This window comes from Teleopsis dalmanni, chromosome 1, assembly GCF_002237135.1.
Source record: "Teleopsis dalmanni isolate 2A chromosome 1, ASM223713v2, whole genome shotgun sequence".
Classification (NCBI taxonomy): Eukaryota; Metazoa; Arthropoda; class Insecta; order Diptera; family Diopsidae; genus Teleopsis; species Teleopsis dalmanni.
In genome coordinates, this window is record NC_051846.1 from 59,676,290 (window position 1) to 59,691,689 (window position 15,400).

The 15,400-nt window shown below is 31.3% G+C and overlaps 1 long non-coding RNA gene across 1 annotated transcript; it reads left to right on the top strand.

Moving 5' to 3' along the window:
* Positions 1–12,541: 12,541 nt before the first annotated feature.
* LOC119672114 lies at positions 12,542–13,484 on the top strand. The gene is made up of 3 exons (XR_005251865.1): positions 12,542–13,120; positions 13,178–13,295; positions 13,346–13,484. It is a non-coding gene; the product is annotated as an uncharacterized LOC119672114 (long non-coding RNA).
* Positions 13,485–15,400: the final 1,916 nt, after the last annotated feature.

Sequence of the window (15,400 nt, forward strand, 5' to 3'; positions counted from 1 at the left end):
GTGCTGTTGGAATTGAAAACAGTTTTGATTGAGTAATGCTCCCCATTCCGCAACTTGAAATTTCTTTGACTTAAGAGCTGCTTAAGCTACTCCTGGTGTATTCTAATTGCTGTAGTGTATCCCAGATAAGCAGTGTTTAGCAAATTCACACTTTCGGTAGCGCTTTTCTTCTGATTGAACCAATAAGGTAAGAACTGCACAAGTATTGTTATTTAAACACAACAACTGACATTTTTCACTAAAATAATTACTAGTATGTTCAATGAAGAGTCTGGTTTTTGCTTCTCTCACATATTTATCTTCAGTTAATATGAATGTCAGTTCAGCACTCATATCAATTAAAAATCAGTAATTTAAGGGAACTATAAAGAATCTGTGATTTCTATACATTAGTTTTTTCTGAGCAGTCTTGAAGCCCTTTATTAAATCAAGGTACCTTTTTTATTCCCAAAATAAAAATAACTGTAACATACTGATATTCTACGGCAACAAAAAACAAACTCTTAATAAAAAGTTTCTCATGCTTTTCCCACATATCCTTAATCCATTTACATTATTAAACATCTCTTGTTTATTTTCATTTACACATTCTGTAAGTGAAATATTTACAAAGGCCGGTGAGAAAGGAAAACAAACTTCCTTAAACGGAAACATTCGTAGCCTGAAGCCACGAAGTCCTCCCAGTGCAAGACATGCGAAAAGCAACAGTATCCGCGCAAATCTGCACCACGGCGAGGCAATCAAGCGCATAAACAATTTTTATGCAATTAAAACTAAACTACAGCATAAGTGGCAATTGCCGGGAGTATGTAGTATGTTTCTGCAGGACTCCTGAGCAGATCTACAAAAATTAACAAAAATCCTTTAAGTCTCTGCGATTGGAAGTAGCACTAGAGTAAATCGCTTTTGCTGCACGCTTCTCTATATTTTTCTAAAATTAACTCTTTAGAAAGCAACTGAAGCGCGAAGCAGAGCCGCCAGCTATCCTTTTCAGGATGTTTGGAAGGCTGCAGTGTAGCCCGGTAGTTACCGAAATAGTCGAAACAAACGAAATAATTGCGGAATTTGTTTTCGTTTGTATTTTGATGACTTTTGTTATTTCAGCGCAGGGTGCAGTGTTGTATGTGCGGCGGTATTGCGGCGGCTTAACTTGTACAAACTTCCATGGCAAGGATACACAGACATGTCCTGGCTATTTGGTGCTTATTTGTACAAACGACTGCAAACAATATTGTTTTGGATTGTTTTTTGCACTTACTTTTGTTATTGTTGTGAGTTTTTAGTTGAATTGTTCCACGAGAAAACTACAAAAATCTCGACACACTTTTGAACGCATGTCCTGGCTATATCCTGCTAATACCCCTCAGGGTGTTAAAGTCAGTTTGATTGTTGGGTTTTTTGATTTGATTTTGACGAATTTGTTAATTTTATTTTTTGTAGGCTTTTGTGATAAATTTTTTAACCAATTGTGAAAATGATTTCGATTGTTTGTTGGTTTAAGTGCGTAAGTGTCGACCGCTCCGATTGACGAACTGCCTGTGCACTTAAGTTTGGCACGTTTTCGCATAATTTTAAGCAATTTTTCAATTTGTTATTATAAGTGAAATTATCTAAAAGTTAGAGAATTGGAAAATTAATTTTGTAAATGATTATGAAGTACTGGAAAGAAATTACTATCATAGGACTATATGAACAGATACTTATAGAATATTATTGTTAGAAGATACGACCGCCGGGTCCCCTTCTGGGTTTAGAGCAGGTCTGTAGACCTTGTTTTGTCAATAAAAAGTAGTATATAACTTACTTTATAGAGTTTTATTGCCTCTTCCGTAAGAATATACATTACCAGGATCTACTCCGTATGTGCATTAGCGCAGGGCATTCTTACAGAACATGTGTGGCCAACTTCTCATTCTCTTCACAGAATCTACAGCTTGCATACGTAAGTATGCCCAGTCTTGTAAGGTAATATTTTAGTTTAAAGTGTCCTGTTAAGATTCATGTGATGATTCTAAGTTATTCTTTTGATAGATTCAGACAATCCTGGTATCTCTTATTGTTATAGGTACCAATAAGTGATTTGGTTTGTGTTAATCCTGATATATTATCCCAGTAATCCTTTTTATTCTGGTTTTCCTTTATTTTTATAAGCTAGTCCACAAAAAGGTATCGAGCCCATCATCGGTGTGGCTGCTATATTAATTGATTATTTGAGTAGATTCCTTCCATGAAATAATAAAACTATTTTTTTGCTTTAGGCTTTGTTTGCTAAACTTCGGGCTGACATTTTTTTACGAGATGTGTGCAAGTAGCCACTTATAAGTTTCAAAATTTTTCTAAGAGCTAAATACTACATTATTTCCCTCACAAGAAATTTAAAAAAAGTTTAATTTTTTATGAATTAACTAACAAATTATTGTGCTATACGCATATATAGAAGTTTTTATTCTACTTTTATACACCCGTATCTGCTTATATCATAACTATAAACTGTCACTACTGATGAAAATATCGAAAAGCCCATCAAATGGTATCTAATTCATGGAATGAAAAGCAAGTATATTCTTAAGACTATAAGCATTTAATTTAACAACATGACGTATAGTGAATAAAGATTTCCTCATAAGAAAGGCGTTAGTGTTAAGCCGTTAGACCTTTAACCTCACCGTATACATCACTTTCATATTTTTAAGGTTTCATTAGAATAGCTATCCTTAAACAATGTGCATTATCAGCGCAAAATTATAATTTTGGATGACATGTCAATCTACCATTATACTCTAAAGAACTGAAAACAATCAGAAAATTAGATTAAAAATCTAAAAATCTGTTTAAACGGCCAAGGTTGTGCTGCCAACTGGGTCTATAATGACTATTGAGATCTCAAGCGCGTATTTATTATTACTTATCTCTAAGAAAGTCATGTAACCTTCATATTGAGAAACTTCCACATCCTTAAAGCAAAATAAGGCAACATTTTGATTTAATAAGGCAATGCTCTGCCACAGTCGTCGACAGTTTCCGTGCAGTTCGAATTAATTCACCATTTTCTTTATTGACCATAACGAACTCTTAGTACCAACTCTTTGTTTCCAAAATAGAAGTTGTAAATAGATATGTGGAAAATTCTGACTCAATGAAATTTTTATATGGTTGAAGAAGTTGCATTATAAACACCAATCCATGAACCATTACGAATCAATCACCTGCTACTGTTGAGATAAGAAGACGCAAATGCCGCTGAATAGACCACAGTATTCGCAGACCCAATGAAAACATTGCAAGGCAAGCTCTGAGGCAGAATCCTCAAGGCCGCCGTTGATCTGGTGCGCCAGCAAAAACATGGGCCAGGACAATTGAAGAAGAGTTAAAAGAAGCCAATTATTCTTGGAATGCTATCTGCGAAAATCACATAACAGAATTCTATAGAAAAGAATGATAAAGATGGGAGATGATAAGAGAGAGAGAGAGAGAGAGAGTGAGAGAGAGAGAGAGAGAAAAGAAGTTAGATTATTGCTAAGCGAAGTATATTGAGCAATGAAGAGATGATGTCGAAAAATAAACAATAAGAATTACAAAAACATTTGTTTATATTGCACGACCAAAGTTAGTAAATCTAGAGTAATATAAAAATTAATAATTTAAAGTTAATAAATCTATAAAATATAATTCAACATATAAAAATTCAAAAAGTATAGAAAATAATAACACAAAAATGCGTCAACTTAACAAAGCTTCTCTTAGCTTGGGTGTTGATGAGGAAAAACATGCGTTAATGTGCTTAAAAAATCAAATCATACTTTCAGGCTTATAAGCGAGTTATTTCAGAATGAATTGCTTGCGTACTCCACACAACAAAGCGCTAAGTTTAGCAACACGAAGAGTTGAAATAATAAAATAAAATCGTCGATATGTGCGCTCTTAAGACATAAACTCACACGTGTCACAACACAACATGACACGTGTCCTCCATAATGTTTGCTTACATTACGACCGATCAATCAACAAGAAGACACAACAGCAGCTGAAATTGTAAAGCATACTTCAAGGCAAACAAAATGATTTTCTTTTCATATTTAATTTTTACTGTAAACTTTTATTTCAGCTCTGATTGTCATTTGTAAGCGCTGCTTTCATACCAAACACTGCACATATTTAGTGGGCAATAGACTAATATGAAAGGGGTGGAGTACGCGCCCAACTTCAAATTATAAGTGCATTTAGGCCAAAGCCTAAAGCAAAAAGTACAGTTACGGTTCTGTAAGTATCTACGATGTACAAAAGCTTAGAATGTACTTTTCACTATATTTGATAATCTATTGCGGGGATGAATAATATTGATGTAGCTTCATTTAGGATTCACAGTTTTTCCAACAATTTTTATATTGATTGATTCTTTTATAGATTAACTTTTTGAATTTAATATTTATTCGTATGTATAAAATAATTTTCATGATCGGAAAAGGAAACCATGTGAATACATATTAAGATATCTTTGTATTAGGGGAATATATTTTCAAAGTAATATCTTCTACTCTCTACATAACATTTGTGCTTGTATCAATAATTGTGAATAAATAACTTTTTATTTTAATTGATTTATTCAGAGATATACACAGTCTATTCCATATCCAATGAAACTTATTTAAAAAATATGCAAAGCGTTTATTGTTTGGATTTTTCTTTTATATTTATTGAAAATTGTTTTTATTTTTCAAGACAACACAGCAGTGGAATCGCTGGAATTGTCTTTATGTGATAGTAGATGTCTTTTATATAAACGTGGTTGTATTGAAACGATATGATTTATACGATACGATTCATAAAAAAACCGAAGAAGAAAGCACTTGAATATGTTAGATTATCGATAATCGATAGCAATGACATCGTTTCTGGTCAAAAACTTACGTATCATGATGACTTTAGTACATTATCATAAAACAAAAACCAAGCTACACGAATATTGATATATAACTCTTGCTAACTTCTGGATCAAGAGCATTATAGAATAAACAGTCAGCGCTATCTCGTATTCGCTCTTTTGAAAGGACATTGCTTTAATACTATATCATTTCGCACTAGCATGCGTTATATCTCTAGTCTTTTTGGTCAGTCCCCAAAGTGCACAGCAGTATGCGCTCATGAATATCGCGTTTGCACAAATCTTTGCTGAAAATTCAATAATTTGTTTTCGAATACCTAGTTTTCTGTTCGATGAATATCACAGACATGGAGCGGTCGGTCGCAATGAAGAATTTTTTTGACTATCCTAATGTTTTGTTTATTTCTCGGAAAATTTGATCGCGGTATTCTGTCATACAACTTAAGATTCACATGGTGGTGATCGAATCGGTTGAACTATCGAAAAAGCTGTCTTAGATATTCATTTATGCATAACTTTTGCATAACTTTTAGCGAATGAAACAGAATTTAATATTCGATATTTGTTCTGTGTTCTGTATATTTTGGAACAATGTTAAAAAATTTATATTACAGAAAATTTGAAGTGAATACGTTCAAAATTTTGTAGTCAACGTCGTTAAAATAAAACTTTCACAATACAACAAAAAATTAATATTCAGCTCTAAAAAAATTAAATCTTTGAAAATGTATATATACTAACTTAATTTCAGAACACAAAGAAACTCATGCTAATAAATTTTTTTCTACTAATAGAAACAGCAAAAATGCATATTGCAAAAATTAACAAAATGTTTTTCCCAATGAACACTAAAATTTATTAAAATATTTTAGTGAACTCTACTTGAACAGTTAAAAGTTGACTACGTTCCCGGAAGATCATTATAAAATTCACTATATGAAAAAAAACCCTCAACCAAAGCAAATTATTTTAGATGTTAAAAACAGTACACTATTTTAGTATTTTGGACAATTCGTTTCAATTTTAGTGTACTGCTTGAGCTTCCGTTCGAGAACACACACACTAAAAATCTTTTGCTGTATTTCGCACAAGAGCAGTACACTATGACGATGTACTGTTTATTTCTTTTCATTATATCTGTTATAAAAATTAAATTTTATTTTACTTTATATTTTCATTTATCTTGTCATGATTACATTAGATTATATTATACCGAATAGTATTCCACAAAGGTATTCCAATATCTGAACCTCCTCTACTATATGTTTATATCATCAAAATTTACTTTATACACAACGTCAGTTTCTGGGAAATGACACTCTCCACTGTATTTCATAATTCTTTGCAATTAGAATCAATCTCCTAATTGCATAAAAATTATGTGATTGCAAAATTTGCATGCGATTCGTTATCCTATTAGCAATCTTGCGTCATCATAAATTTGTGCAATGAAATTTTGTAATTTTCCAAATGCATTCGTTATTGCAGCGAAGCAATTAAAATTGCATTCGCATCTAATTAATTGGTATGCAAAGAGATTGATTCATTTGCCTGACGAAGTGGTGACATTCTTTAATGCAAATCTTGCAACTTAAATCCTCACATGAGCCTAAAATGCAAATCGCAAATTATTTTCATTTTACAATGCAAACAAATGCACATCGAAAACTGCATCGAAAATGCAATTTATTGTGCATGCAGTGACAACAATAACAACAACAACATAGTTATACACACATATAACAACAACGGAGACGCACCAAACAACAACAAGAAGAAATCATATTTAAACGCCTTTGCCTACACTACTCCAAATCCAGCTTATCCTGCGTAAGTCATTTGCAATACAAAGTAATTTCAGTGCATTTATTCATAAAATAATATTGCTCGGCAAATGAAAAAAGAATCATTCATGCACCAAAGGCGTTATTAAGTCCTGCACATTTGTGACTCGAAGGCCTGTTCTTTCCGTGCCTTAAATGCTGCAATGCTGAGAAGTGTCACCTTCGCCACCCTTTTTTCATCGCAGGACGTGTTCGCATACTGAAGTGTACGTATTTCATGCCAAAAGGCGTTTTAAATTAAGTTGGCTTTTTCCAGCTTAACTTTTGTGCATTTATTTGAACGAGTGTTTATGTGTGTGTGTGTGTGTGTGTGTCTAGTGTGTGTATGTGTGGAATTACGATTCTAAATGTGCAAGGATGCAGTAACAGCAGCACTCACAGGACACAATGTGGCCGCATTGTCTTCGTAATGTAGAATCATTGGCTTTTAACGCTTAAATAAGCTTAATTGAATTTTTTTCTTCTTCATGAATCTATTGAGGTTTGTTAATTAAAAACGAAATTGCTAAGATGAAAAGGATATCATAATATAATTAAATGCTTTAGAAGTGTAATTAGTATTTTTCCACTCTTGCACATTTTTCTTTGAAAAATATTCTCTTTTTTTATAGAAGGTAAAAGTAGAAGTAAGAGAATACTTGAACCTAATCCAAAATATTGGCAACGGATTTGAATTATTATTATAAATATTATATATAAGTACAAAAAGAAAATAACAAATGATCTACTTAATATAAAAATATTTGCTATAAGAAAGATGGATATTTATAATCTTCTCCCTATTGTGAATAAATTTTATCATTTCTCCAATTTATTGCCTAAGATATTAGACAGTACTTTTTAATATATGTACTAGGAAGAAATCAACCAGTCCTCTTACCTCTCTGTCAATTTTATTTTATCTTCGTAAAATTGAAATAAGGAAAAGAAACAAAAAAATAAATACTAAGTATTTATACTTTATACTAAATAAATACTAAGTTATTGAACTGAAGTCTCTTTAAACGATATCCGCAGTAATTTCGTTACTAAAGAGTTTGGATGGGATTGAAACCGAAATGCTAATGATATGTTACATTTCTGCACCTCCTCTATTACCTTGACCGTGTTAAGATCATAGTAAAGTTTCTCATAGAAAATATATCCAGGGAGAGTCTATTATCTCACGAAGAACCTTTAACTGGAATAAATACTATTTTAGAATTGTCAAGATATTTCTAACGGAGCCAATAGATGCTTATGTAGCACACAACCAAATATATTATTAATGAGAACAGATGAGAATTCTGAATTTTGGTACTAAATATTGCACAGTAAAATAATGTTAATCTGAACAAATAAAATATATATATATATATATATATATATTGGGATGACTAATTGGTATAAATGTAAAAAAATTTTCATTAGTTCCGAAAATAAAAACAAACATATATGGTTACATTCCCATTACTATACCTATCCTAGACACTAAGTTCTATTCATTTCACTGCATCTGAAATGACTACAACCACTCGATAAGAATTTAAAACAAAATACAATTTTTTACTAAATAAACAAATGGAAACTTAAAGTAAATTCAAAGTTTTAATCCGTATCCATTAATCCGATTTCCTAGATACGCCAATTTGATTTCATACAATCAGTGAAATTTAGCAACGTCTTCCACAAAGTCATATGCAGCTTACTTCTTGAGATATAGATTCTTAAAATTGCTGCCATTTTACTATAACTACACTAACATCAACTACATACGCTATCTATTACCAACTGATATAATCTTCATATTGATTACACTAACAACGAATAACAATAAATAGAAGCGGCAGATGATAAGTGCGATATCTTAAAACTAATCTTTATTGACATAAAGCGTAGGAAAAAATGATGGCACCACTGTCATTACTAATTTCTGTTGCCAAATATGTGTTCCCGAGAAATCGGAACCATACCGAAATGCTCAAGAAAACGTTTAACCAAAATGTTCTTTATGGTTCACATAGACTTTATTCTAGTAGTTAGTGTTATATTAACTATTGTTAATATAAAATTGTGATATTAACAATATATAGTTCTTATAAGTCAGCCTTATTTGTTTAATAATATTCGCCAAAAACATTTTATTCATTTATGGTATATTCGTTCAGATTTTCAGGTTTGTCGGACGGAGAATGTTTGAGTGAAATTTTTTTTTAAAAAACACTATATAACTTGATATGTAATAAAATTCCATCACTTTCTCTCAATGGGTTCAATTTTTTTATTTGCTTGCTGGACCAAGAAATTAGTCCCCGCTTATAAACTATTTAATTGAGAAATATCCTCCTTAAAATTAAATTTAATATTTTATGAAGTTTTTTCTACTCTATATTTTTTATATAATAATTTTAAATTAGTATACAAATCCAGATTTAATTAGCTTTCCGCAGCATCATCTAATTACTCTTCTGATCCGTTTTCAAATTAACAAATTACAAAATTAAAAGTGGAATAAAATGACTTAAAAAAGGAGCAGAAAAACAATAGGAAATTAATATAGAAGGATCGCCGCCTCACCACCAAGAATTAAAAATGCAATCGTCATCGTCTCCACGTCTCAGTTGCTCAAGTGGCTTCATTTTGCCTGTAAACGTCGTCGTCATTGTTAACTTTAGAAAATTGCATTCAATCGAGCGGATTTTTATTGTCGAAATTAACTCATGAGGAAAATTCTATTATTGCAACGTATCCTGTACGCTTACATTGGTATTGGCGGCAACAGCATGAAAGTCCTTTCAGCTGCAATTCACTCGAATTAAATGCGATTTCGTTTTTTATTCTCATTTTCTTCTCGTTTTTTATTTACTTTATAAATGAAAACCATGTAAGGTGCACCTTCTGCTTTGTTTTTGGTTTTCATTATTTTGGTTATAAAACAAAAAGCCAAAAATAAAAGGAGTATTAAGTATTTCATTGCAAGTGCAAGGCGGGAGTCACATGCTCTTCCACATATGAATACATCCATGCTGGTTCTGCCATTGATGCCATTTGCAACATGTTGAAGTAACGTTGCATTAACTGCATTTGACTGGAAACTGATTGACAGTTCCTGCAAATGAAGCAACTTCAAATTGATTCACGTTTATATGCAGCAAATGGCAGCTTATGAAAGCAGCTCTTGAAGTTTATTTCGCTTATATTGAACCATAAAATGAAAGTATTATACTTTCCTAATTAGGTAATAGAAGATGATGGATGCAGAAGTATAGAGTAAAAAACTTATAACTTCATTGAATATCATTAGATTGCTTTAGAATTTAATGACATGAATGAATTAAGATTCGATTTCGTTTTTCGATATGATATGACTAAGCAAAATCATGGTATATATAATACTATGGAATATTTTAAGTAATTAGCGTGATATATTTCAGATATAAGTTCAACAATACGTAATATATGAAGTAACAAAAACATTTAAATTGAATTTATTTAAAGTAAAATTAATTAAAACTAATTAAAACAGATAATAATATCTTTCATATCAACAAATATATTATAATGATCAAGAAAAGTTTAAATTCAAACAACTTTTTAATTTTTATCTGGTGAATTAACAAATTAAACCCTTAGACCTTTCCAAAGACCACTGAAAATCAGGCCAGGCCAAGAATTTACTTGGTTATTAATTAAAATAATATATTATACATACAGTCCAACTTCCATAACTCGAACTTTAATAACTCGAGTTTTCTATAATAAATAGAGAGTTTTCTAAATAGAGTGCGACAGGGTTTAGAGAGAAAATTACATACAATTACAAAAAAATTCTTTAACTTAAAGTCTTCGTGAGTCGACCCTTATGGAAGTTTGACTGTATATGTTTAAAAAATATTATAATATTTTTGTTTTAATAACATTAATTAATTTTTATTAAAATACTTATTAGATTTCATATTCACTTATTTAAAATATATTTACATATTAACATTTAATACATATATCGTTCATAAAGATGCTTTGCATATCAAAGAGACCCAAAAGAAAAGTTCTAACTGACTTAATGATCATTAGTGCTTATTAAAGCCAACGCAAAGACATATTTTATTAGCAACTATGTTGTCCTTCATTCAGGCCACTGTCTATATATCCATTAATATGCCTTTGACATTTACTGATCAAAATTTTTCTCTGACATTTACTGATCAACTTTCACACAACTTTTTTATCATGCGATTTTGGTGCATTCGTATAATAATTTTGGGATTTTGGAAAAATTACCTGAGGTTGTCACCATGCTATAATCATTTAAATATTTAGCACAGAAACCAAGATATCTCGCAATTGTATAGTTTGCAATTTCATATATGTGCTACAGTATACCACATACATTTATATACGTTTCATTGCATATATTTTGAGAATAGAAGAGCTTTTTTTGTTTCAATGAAATTCATGAAAATAAAATAAAAAAAGCACGAAGAAAATGTCCATTGGATATTTCCAAAACTTCATCAAAAATTGTTAGTTAAAAATTACCAGTCTGAATATCTTGACAGTAAATGAAGAATAAGAATTCTTTAAGTATCTCAAATCTAGTAACTAGTAAACTTATAAACTAGTAAAATGTAATAACTGGAGCAATACTGTGATTTAAGTTAAACATTACTATCGCTATTTTAGGATGCATTAGAAAAATTTTTACCATTATTTTTTAGAATACAGAGCCAATGCATTGCCAGAGAACTGTCTGCGATCAATTTCTGTATTTGCCTCCTCTTCTATTTCGATTCAAATGACATTTCGATAATAGAAAGCCTCACAATTTTAGCATTTGTATGAAACTTCAACATTTCTCCCTCTATTGCTTTAATTAAGAATGAATCAACTTAAAATCCCTAGCATGGTCTTAACACCCTTATCACTTCAAGAGCCAATGGCGACTCAATCTTAAAATTATAAAATTAGTGCTTATTGAGTACATATGTATGAAAAGTATATTAGCTTATTAAATATATACATAAAAATCTTTTCAACTTTTAGTTGCATTCATAAAATATGAAGTGGGTGTGTCACAATAATCCTTAAAGGATGCAGTACTAAGTTCCCAACCCGTTTTTGAATCTAATCTAATCTAAAACTAAAACAAATAAACACAATGTCAGAATTGACAGAAACTTAATATTATCATTAAAAAATAAAACTGTATGAAGATACAGCTTATTGGCAAGGAGACACACAAGTGATAACAATATAATTAATGATAAACCAACATTTTAGACAAGGTATTAAGGCGCGTAGTAAATACTATACGCCATGCATCGGGACCTGTAAGTCGAAACCGAAACATTATAATAGATTTCCTGAGCTACAGCCTACTATCTTAAATATACAAATAAAAAACCCAACAACTTCTCTACATAACTGATGCACCCACTAAGAACGTACTTAACTCTCCAACATCACTAAATGCATTAAGATAGCATCAATGTATATCAGATCATTTTAACGTTTTCTTGATGTTAAGATCATATAATATTCCTAAACATCGTACATATATTGCAAATAGAATACGAAAGCTATTGCAAATGTAAAAAAAAATTTATAATGAAATATAGAGTTTTGTTAATTTTTTTTGGATGATGTTTTGCCCATGGAGATACATCCGCAGTAACATGAAATTTTTATCTTCAAAACATCACAGTTTTTTAAATGTGATATTTTTACTTGAAAATAATGCTATTAATTTCTAATCATGTCTTTCCGAGAAAAATCAATTTTTTTTATTTTTTAAAGTTTGTTTAATATCAGAAAATTTCTATATTAAAATCGAAATATTTAAAATATTTTTCGTACGCAATGCCGTATTGCAATGGATTTTTATCGAAAGTTCGAAACAAAATTACTTATTATATGGAACGTTTAGCAAACCGTCATCGTCACAATCATTCAATGATTACCCATTACAGGAGAAGGAACTACTTGGTATATAATTGGAATAATATTGCAGATTCATTCCATAACGATGTATTCAAACGCTTTTCGACAATATTGGAAAGGAGAGGAAACATTAAAAAGTTAGTATTTATTACCATTTGGAACAAAACATCGTTGAATTCAGTAAGAAGCCGAGTTGCGAAGTCTTATAGAACTATTGACCTTGCCAATGGCATTTCACGGCTACAAAGCAATAGTGAATTAATAGTTTATTTTATGCCTCAATATTTTTCTAATAGCAGTGAAATTTGGGTTGAAGAAATTTCGATGCACTCAACGCCAACAATTCAGTTAAATGAAATAATTGCCGGGCTTGCTAATTTACAACAGATCATCAGCATGACTAAAAAACACGGCTTTGTGGAGGATGCCACAGAAGTAGATAGTCGATACTATAAAATAACCTTTAGGAGGCGAGGTAAAGTCGTAGTCGTACTCATCTCAGATTATTTGATTTTGAAATATATATATTTAGACTTTTAAGGGTGTATTTGAAAGCAATCAACAGAAGTTATATATTGACGTCTACCAAATTTATTAAGTCATTCTTGGATTCTTAAAAGTTTCATTCGATGATATTGAAATCAAAAGGAGTAAGAAATATAAATTATTCCTTTTAACTACTATATGTTACTTCTTTCAGACCCAATGAAACAGACATACTAATTTTTCTGCACATACACGTATTCATTATGACTTTCCTGAGCCCAACTGGTGAAAAAATATGACTAATTAGATTGCTATACACGTATATTAGTTAAAAAGTTTTATTTTCAAGTAGCATCACATTATTTTTTATATTGTCTTTATTTTTAAAAAAATTTTTTTTTTAATTCTATTCATAAAGATATTAAACCATTTACTTAAATATATTTAAAATTTTTGAAAAATAAATAAAATGTATGGTTTTAGTTCAAAGCGGTCTAAGTATTTTTAAGTATTTTTCTTTAGTTCACGCAGCGAATTCTGTTTTATGACCTCTATGGTCTCAAAACGCATCTATGGTCCTCGCAAAGGCAATTTGAGTCGGGGTAAGAGGAAAAGGTCACACGGGGCCATATCTGGAGAGTACGGTACTTGATGCTTGGTTGATGATATTGGTAAAGTTTTTGGCCAAAAACTGCCACACAACCAACGCTGTGTAAGCCGGTGCGTTATCGTGGTGTAAAATCCATGAGTTTTCCTTCCATAAATCTGGCCTCTTTTTGCAAATGGCCTTACGCAAACGACGCATAACGGCAAAATAATACCTCTTATTGATCGTTTGACCATTTGACCATCCGGAAGGAATTCATAGTGCACCACACCACGAATATCGAAGAAAACAGTCAGCATAATCTTAATTTTGGACCGACTTTGGCGTTCTCTTTTCGGTTTCGGCTCACCTTCGAAGCACAATTCGGTCGATTGTGGTTTGGTGGGCATGTCAAATTCATAGATAGATGGACCCATGTCTCATCACCAGTTATGATGCGTTCGATGAATGTGGGGTCACTATCTGCGTTGGAAATCATCAATCATCTCTTTGGCCACATCACAGCGACGCGTTTTTCGAATGAAATTCAGCTAAAAATCGCCACACGAAAATTTTTCGACTTCTTTGCATAGACGCCAAACAAAAACTAATCGCACGATATGCGTTAAACTTTGACAGAATGTGTATAATAGTGTTGCCAGGGTGAAAATAAAAAAAATTTACCGATTGGATAAGCGCGGGAATTAAAAAAAAGAACAAATAAGTTCTTTTTTGATCACAAGGTATGTCAGTAGCAAACATGAATGGTCACTATAAAATAACTAACCTTATCAGAAATATCAATAGATTAAAGATTATTTATAAAAAATATTCGTAAATATTATTTTTGTAGATTTCTTCATAATTAATCAATTTTATAAAAAATAAAAGATTATTATTCCTTCATAAACATATCACCTTTTAATTCTCAGTATAAATGGCTCTTACCACTCAAAATAAACTTTGCTTAAAACTGAACTTTTCAGTCCCCAATCAATGTTATTATGTCAAAAGTTTTGTGAAAGCATGAAGCACCTGAAGTATTTAAAGTTCCAAAATAAAAGCAAATGTGACCATTGGACACATAAATTAAAGGAAATGGAACTACCAATAAAAGTTAAAATACAAACAAACCTATTTACATTATTAGCTAAATCATACCTATGAGTATGAAGTAAAACGAGGATGTGTGACGGAGTAAAAGCTAAAATACAAAAGTACTTAGAATTGCATATGAATAAATGTGACCAATACCACAGAAAACGCCAGCTAAGACCACATGTACCACATTGTTTTCGGAGTTTTCATTTATTTCAGATTAATTCCACACTTCACATTACTGCAGAACTCAACGCAACTTAGTTAATGCAATATAGTGAAGCTGGACACTGAACACCGAACACTACTCTGCCATAACAAAATTGTAAAACTGTGCTCTAGAACATTTGAATCCTTTATGAGGCATGGCAAGTCCAGTATGTTAGCACAGCCACACTTCAAAGTGGCTGACGGTATTCAGCAGACCAAAAACCATTGATTGTCATCGAATGATAGAATAAAAAACGTGAGTTTACATTGAGTATGAGTACATCTGAAATCTGCATCTGAATGTGGAATATACTCTGCTTAATTTGTATGTAAGCATAAATGCACACATGTGTACACATGTATTATCTGGTCATA